This window comes from Podarcis pityusensis (assembly GCF_964106645.2).
Source record: "Podarcis pityusensis genome assembly, chromosome: W".
Lineage (NCBI taxonomy): Eukaryota > Metazoa > Chordata > Lepidosauria > Squamata > Lacertidae > Podarcis > Podarcis pityusensis.
Window position 1 is genome coordinate 14,477,794 of NC_138045.1, and position 7,593 is coordinate 14,485,386.

Consider the following 7,593-nt stretch of genomic DNA (forward strand, 5'->3'; position numbering starts at 1 on the left):
CATCCAAAGGGGTGTCGCTATCCGAATCTGATGAAGTACCTGATTCATCCTCGGTGTCGGAAGGCTTACTTTTCTTATTCATCTTTAATGTGTGCTTCTTCTTCGCCTTTCTCTTTTCCCCCGTCCATCACTGGTGGCCGGGATCTGGTCGGCAGCTGTGGGCGTTCCTTGTTGTACCTGCACCTCCTCCTCTGAAGAGGTTCCTGATCCACCTTCTGTGGGTGTAGGCTGAAGTAGTGGCTCCTGGAATATACTAGGAACATCTACGACCTGCTGTGAATTAGAACTGTTAGGCCTACCAGAAGGAGCCTTGCCACCCGCGGAACCAGATTTGGACTTTTGGGCATGCGAAGACTGTGAACGTGTGTGGGGGCAGTTAGATGTGCTGCTTCTGGGCTGTGCAGCACTGGAGTAAGAAGCTGAAGTGCCGGGGCTCTCCTGGTTGCTGGGGAGGGTGTCTGGGATGCAATCCTGAGAACCCGCTAATGCTGCAGGGGACCCAGTGACCATTGGCCTACACTGTTGATAGAATGTTTCGAAAGCAGAGAAAAACTGAGCAAAGGCCTGAGGGTTGCATGGCATCGCAGGCATTTGAAACCCGCCTTGCGAGCCAGACCCACCTCCGTTGTGAGAGGGTGCCTGTTGACTTCCCCTGAAAGCCATACCACACACAGCCCCCTGCTTGAAAACCACGATATATCTGGGCGTGATACCTAGTTCAGTATTGCCCTCCCTGCCCTTGAGCAAGGCCCTGTAGATCTGTCCAACCTAGCTCAGTATTGTCTACACTCCCTTTAAACAATGCCTAATAGATAACAGAAATTTTAGTTCAGTATTGCCATAGCGCCTTGAAACAATGCCTTAAGGATACTGTCAGGGGTTCAGGGACAGAGGCACAGGGTAGGCAGGAGATGGAGAGCGATGGGGATGAATCCCAGGACAGCGAGGAAGAGGATGACAATGACTCAAGAGATTCCATGAGTCTTTCCAGCGAATCAGAGGATTCCCAGAAGGGGGCGCCGGTGGTCAAGGCCAGGGGAGCCCCAGGGGGGACGTGTCAGGAGCAGGGGGCCAGCGGGGGATCCCAAAGTGGCAGCTGGGCGTCAGGACCAGCCTCCCCGCCAGAGTGCAGCGAGGGGAGTGGAGGTTCCAGTGTATCAGGGGAAGCAGCTCCGGCAGCAGAGAAGGGAGGGAGGTCGGAGCAAGCCACCCTCCCGGAAGGGGAGGGGAGTAGTGAAGGGAGTAGTGTAACTGTCAAAAGGAAGGTTAGAGGTTGGGCGCGCGCGCCAAGTTCAAATGTGGAGGCGCGCGGAAGTACAGGGAGCCCGGAGGAGGAGGGGCCAGGTCCCAAAGCCCGCAGGAGGGGGGAAGAGCAATCTGGAGATTCCGCCTCAGGGGAATCCAGGAGGGGCGAAACCCCAGGGGGCAGGAAGACCCTGCGGAAAAGGAAAGAGAGAAAGAGGTGGAGCAGCGCAAGCTTCTTAAACTGGTGCAGGGGAGGGACTGACTCAGAGGGGACTTCAACGGTCTAAGCGTACAGACGTGGGGCTGCGCGCCTCGGATATGAAGCAAACAATGAACTGCAATAAACACTTTTGTATATAAGAAGAGATTGGCGTTGGTCTTTTGTGAGCTGAGACCTGAGGCAGCCTTGAGAGATACCAATAACAGATCAATTTATTACCTTATAATAGATTCACGACTACGCCCGAAATATGAGTTCACCAATTAATTGCCTGTTCGCAGTTCTTATACTTTAATTTTACTTTTGCCTCCAGTTGCTGAGCCTGTTACTTCCTGCCCTTTTTGCACTTTAAATTCAAGCTATAACACTTTACATTGAAGCTACCCCGCACTTTGAATTCAAGCCAAGAGGCACTTTAAATTCCGGCCACTCAGCACTTTAATTCCAGCTGCCAAGCACTTTTTAATTCGCCAGAAACAATTTAAATTCCAACCAAGCCCTTTAAATTTTAGCCACAGAGGCCTTCAAACTCCAGCCCCTAAGCACTATGAATTCCAGCCCCTGAGCTCGTTATGACCCTGCTTTAATTTAAACGAATGTATTGACTTGCTGCGAATAATATTGACTCAACCAAAGTTGTCAGTTCAATCAAATGATCGCGCTTTGATTAACTGTCAAATAATTAGCGCTGTTAATCATCCACTGCTTAAGCTTGAAAAGAACCCTATCAGCATGCCTCACTTAAAATGGCTGCAGGAGCTTTGCCATGTGGTGCACCCCCAAGATGGCGACAGCTGCCGTAACCACGGCAACAGTAAACAACTTGCCGCCCCACAAAGAGGGGCCGTTGTAGGCAGGTACAGGAGCTGGGGGGGGGGGTTGTACACGCTATCTGACTAATAAACATAGCCTGGTTCGCCTGATGCCAGAAAGGAGCACACGAGCGACAAGCCGCGGTAACCAGCTTTGTCGACCGCCCTGCCTGGGATACCGATTACAGGCACATAAAAGAAGGGGGGAGGGAAGCCACGTGTGCAGTGGGTTTAAGGAAAGGAAAGGCAAAACTCCCCTATCCGCTGAATAGCAAACTTTATAAGGTGTTCTCCGAAACTTGTTGCGGCCCCTGAGTACCCAACACCCCCAAACCTGGTTACGTTACCAGCCACCTAGGGGGATCCACGAAGGTGAGGACTCGTCAGCTCTCCGCCCCTCATTGCGATCTGCTTCCTTCTGCGCCCGATGGTTTTCGCCCACCACAGCCAAGAGTTCCAAGCTGAGGCTGGAAATAGTGATTTCTCCCCACAAACGTGCCCGCTGTTCTTCTCCACGCTCCAAGATCCAGCTAAACTCCTCCAAACGCCACAACAAAGGCTACAGACGTGCACTCCCCAGCCCCTTGCCACTGAAAGACCCAGCGTCTCCGCAGGCAAAAAGCAACCTAGTGATTTCAGCTCTGACCCAAGACCGAGGTCCCACGAGTGATTCCAGCTCAGGGTAGCAGCACGGCATAGCGAGAGAGGAAGGAACAAACAGAAGGGGTTGATGATGATCCTAAACCAGCGAAGCTGAAGCAGCCAAAGAGGGAGATCCCCGGCCACGCTGGGGCTAAATAGCCCCAGGCCACTCCCCCTAGGCCAGCCGATTGGCTGGCCAGGGTATGACGCAGCTGGGGATTCCCTCAATCACATGGAGGCTGAGGTCCAGCCCCCATGCACATGGAGAGGGCGTGAAGCCCGCAACCCCACCTCCTCTCTAGTTCGGAAGTGGCTCTATGGGGGTAAAGTGGGACTTATCTGCAGAAAGGATTCAGCATATCACCTGTATGGGAGATGCTTTTCCTCACTGCAGGGGTAGAGGAAAAGGGTGTTTGTGCAATATAATTCTGACAAGATACATCTTGGCTGGCAAAACAGCTGAACTGGCAGAGTATTCTGCCAGCATATCGGGGCAGTTCTGCTGGTATATTTTTTCATGCCAGCTGTTTATCTCAACTTCCACTAGCATAGTGGAGTTCGTGCACACATTTTTTAACATGTAGATATTTTGCTTGGGGCTCATCAGCTTTACCATGGTAGACAGGTGCTCTCAATATTCAAATAGACTCAGCAAAGATTTTTCAAAGATTAAGTATTTGGCAAAAGATTAAACAAACCTTCTTTTCCATATGCAAATACAGTTGAAATATGAATAGCAGACAGGGATTTATACATATAGATAGATAGACAAATTTTGGGCACAGAAATGTAATAAGATTGTCCTTGCAGTTGATATTTAAAAGTATTTGGATGAAATTCTTGGGAAACTATTCGTGTCTCTTTGATCTAATGATTTAACCCTAGTGAGCTATCATTCTGTTTTAGTTCGTAAACATCTTTGTTCATAGATGGCTATAGACAAAGTACAGAAGAGTTCTGTTGAAGAAATTGCTTTCATATCACCTTTACCAAAGAAGATATATGGGGAGGAAATAGTAATCAGAAGGTGAGTGTTGCTGAATATTTAGATATTTAAAGTATTTTCCCCTGGATTATAAGGTTCCCAAAACAGGTTATAATTCATAATATTCAAACAATCGTTTGATAAAGTGTCACAAAATTTAAGAATCAACATACCAATAAGAACAGGTGCTGCAGAATTAACCATATGCCCCAGCATACCTGGAAAAAAGGAACAGTGTTTTAACCTGTTAGCTAACATACCATAACCACTGCTAGTTAGTAGAACGGAAACAAAAATGGAGCATCAGCCATACCTTCCATGCCCTCCAAAGTGCCAACCCTAAAGGACAAACTCCTTTGGTGCCACCCTTTGGATGGTGATACTTTGATGGTGACCCACTCACAGCAAGGCAATTGAACCATAGTTAAGACCATTAGAAATGCTTAATAACAGAGCATTAATATTCCGTGTGTGTTGTTGTTTTAGGTCAATCTACAGCTTTGAACAGGAGTTGGTAAAAATGTGATGATGTGTTTTGCTAAAGGCATTTCTAGTACACAATGCCAACTTTACTGTGCACCTTGCAATAAAATGCCTTTTACTCCACAGTTTTATCTTGGGAGGTTGTTGTTGCCTTCCTTATTGTGTTGGCATGTTTTTGCTTTGCACTTTGTCTGTACTTGGAAGCTTGCCTAAGAGTTGGGTCAATTTGGAACAGAGGCAGAACTCTGTAGATGTGAAGTTCATTGTGATATTTCAGTGGCTGGCTGGGAGGGTCACAAGGATCCATGCAGGCAGTCGTCGTTGGCATCTCTCAAGAGACAAGGGAGTGCATCTCCAAAGGTGAAGTCAAACCGCTGGAGAATCACAGCACCGGCTGTGGCTGCAGAAACCAGTAACTCATAACTGCTGCCACCCACACTGTCCTTGCTACACTAGCAGCACCAAAGTGACCTTTCTGGGGCGCAGGTCTGAGAAGTGTGTATGGAGGTCCTGGGCTACCCAGATGATAATACTTTCAGACTCACTGATGTGGCTCAAAGGAAAGCAGAGCAATACATCTGGGACCAGCTTGGTTGCAGCAGTTGCTGGAAGGAGGCGAACAGGATGCCACCGAACCGTCTTAAGGACTCCACTCTGGATTTGTGTAGGGTTTACTCCTTAGCCTTTTCTTCTCCCAAAGATGCCCCTCAAGGCACTGGGTACAGATTTTTCCTTGGGGTTTACTCTTGAAGCCCTTTCTCACAAATAAGTATAGCTGTAAGGCAGCAGAGGTAATCTCAGAGGTATGCAGACTGCTGGATAACAATTTCCCAGAAGATCCCCTCCAATAGATGTTCCTGGATGCTCATGTTCCTGGGCTTTACTGTGTTGGGTCAGCTAAGAGAGACAAGGGGAAGCAATCCTTTTTGTTAGAGAGAGGCACAGTCATATACATGGACAAAGGCATCAAAAAGCGGCTGAATGCTGTGAACATGACTCCAGCATTAAAAGGTCTTCGTTGGCTCCTGGTTTGTTTCTGAGCTCTGTTCATAGTGCTGACTTGACCTTTTTAAAGCCCTACATGGCCTCAGGCTGAGATATCTATACAATTGCCTGTCAACTCAGATGTTTATCAGAGGGCCTTTTCTGTTCATCTTTGTCTTCTGAAGACAAGCAGGTGATTATCAGAGAGAGGTTTTTTCCAGTTGGATGTCAAAACATGGAATGTTCATCAGGTCCCTTCATTACTATACATTATGCACCTTGCAAAATCCATCCTGCTTTGGTGAGCCTTTAGTTGCTCTTCTGGCTAGCTTTGCTTGAAATATATTCAGGAAATGCCACAGCTCCATGGCAGACAACATGGTTTTAATTCCAGGCAGGGCTGGAAAAGATCTCTGTCTGAAACCCTGGAGAGCTTCTGCCAGGCAGAAGTGGACAACATTGTAAAGTGGGTTGCATTTCAGCCATCCAGAAGTCAGAGGTCTCTACACACACATCTCCCCATCTCTTTTAGCATCTTCATCTACAGTCATAATCCCACCTACTAAGAGCTAGCCTCATCAAATTCATTAGGACTTCGGAATAGTCATGGGATTGGTTAGGATTGAATTGTTAGCACATGCTAGCACCATCCTATGCATGTTTACCTGACGGAAAGTCCCATTGTCTTCTGTGACCATGAAAGATCATCTGAACCAGAAAGAACCATGGGAAATGGCTGGAGCTCAGTGGCAGAGCATCAGCTTTTTATCCAGAAGATCCCAGGTTAAATCCTTGGCACCTCTAGGTAGGACTGGAGATGTCACCTGTCTGAAATTCTGGAAATTCATAACCATTAAGTGACTACAAAATTGTCAATGGTTTGACTCAGTATAGGGCAGCTTCTTGTGTTCTTAATTTTGTTTAGGATTACAGCCTGTGTTACATCAGTTTGCTTTCAAAGTGTCAGGCTTGTTTGCTTTGTTTTTACCCTGCTCTCAGTTGGTAAAAGAGAGAGTGAAAGAGGCACACTCAGAACCAACTAAAGAAAGGAACTTATTGAGGACTGTAAATCACATCTGCATGAGTCAATGGAAGGCTAAGGAAATAAATCTAAAGGAGTCCAACTTGGTATGGCATCCATATTGATTGCGTTGGAAATAAATGCACATTAAACTGTGACTTAGAAATTTAACAACAACAACCCTAACCCTAACAACAACAATAACAAAAATTACCAAGCAACTCAGGTTTTGGCCCACATTCAACAATGACCTGAAAATTGCTAGTAAGATAAAGAACAGCTGTGCCTTCATAAAATAAATTCCAAACAAGGGGAAACAGCCTGTCAATCAGGTTAGTGCGAAAATTAGCATCTTTTCCCTCTTTCTTTCTTTCTTTCTTTGCTGTTCTCCCCGTTATCTCTTCTAATGCATGTTCAGTACTTGTAGTGCATGTTTCGTACCAAACGCAGCACTGATGAGATTCCGTTCATAATACAGGATGCAGTTAGGAACAGGTTACTGTTGTTCCATCCTGAGATCCCAGTGTATAAAGAAAATTTGCTTGCAGTGCAAATTGCTGTATTATCCTTCTTTCATTTATTGCCTCAGAACTGTTAATAGAGCCACAGATCTTTCTTACTTTATTTCAGCAATGTATACACCACTTCGTGCAGTAGTCTCAAAGGAGTAAGGCTAGAAAGTTAGAATAAACTGAAACTAAAACTGTGAAATCAGAAGACTTACTCAAAATGCCTGCTGAAATAAAGGAATAATCGTTTTTTTTTAAATCTTTAGCAGTGCTAGAAGTTCAACAGGGAAAGTACATTTCAGAACTCAGCTGGGATGGATTTCCAGAGAATTGGGCCCACGATCCTGTTAGGTAGATTTATTGCTTTATTGTTCGGCGCCCAGCCACGCTTCCCCTGCGAGCCTCTGTAGCTTCTGTTTACGCCGGGTGGCTTTGTAGCGGTCGTAAAGCAATTAGCAGATAGCAAAGTTGCACAGCGGTCATGTGTTTGAAAGAGCAGTAATTAAGTCCCACACATTTCTTCTGTCCTAATATCACTTTATTTGCTCAAAAGTAGCATATTCACAATCAAGAACTTCCATCTGATTTAAGCTGCATCTTCTCCCTCTCTTTGCAGCTACGCAACAAAACTGCTTTCACTTTTCACTCAGCTCACAGCATTCCAAGCTGCTTTCGTCACGTCCTGGCTTACT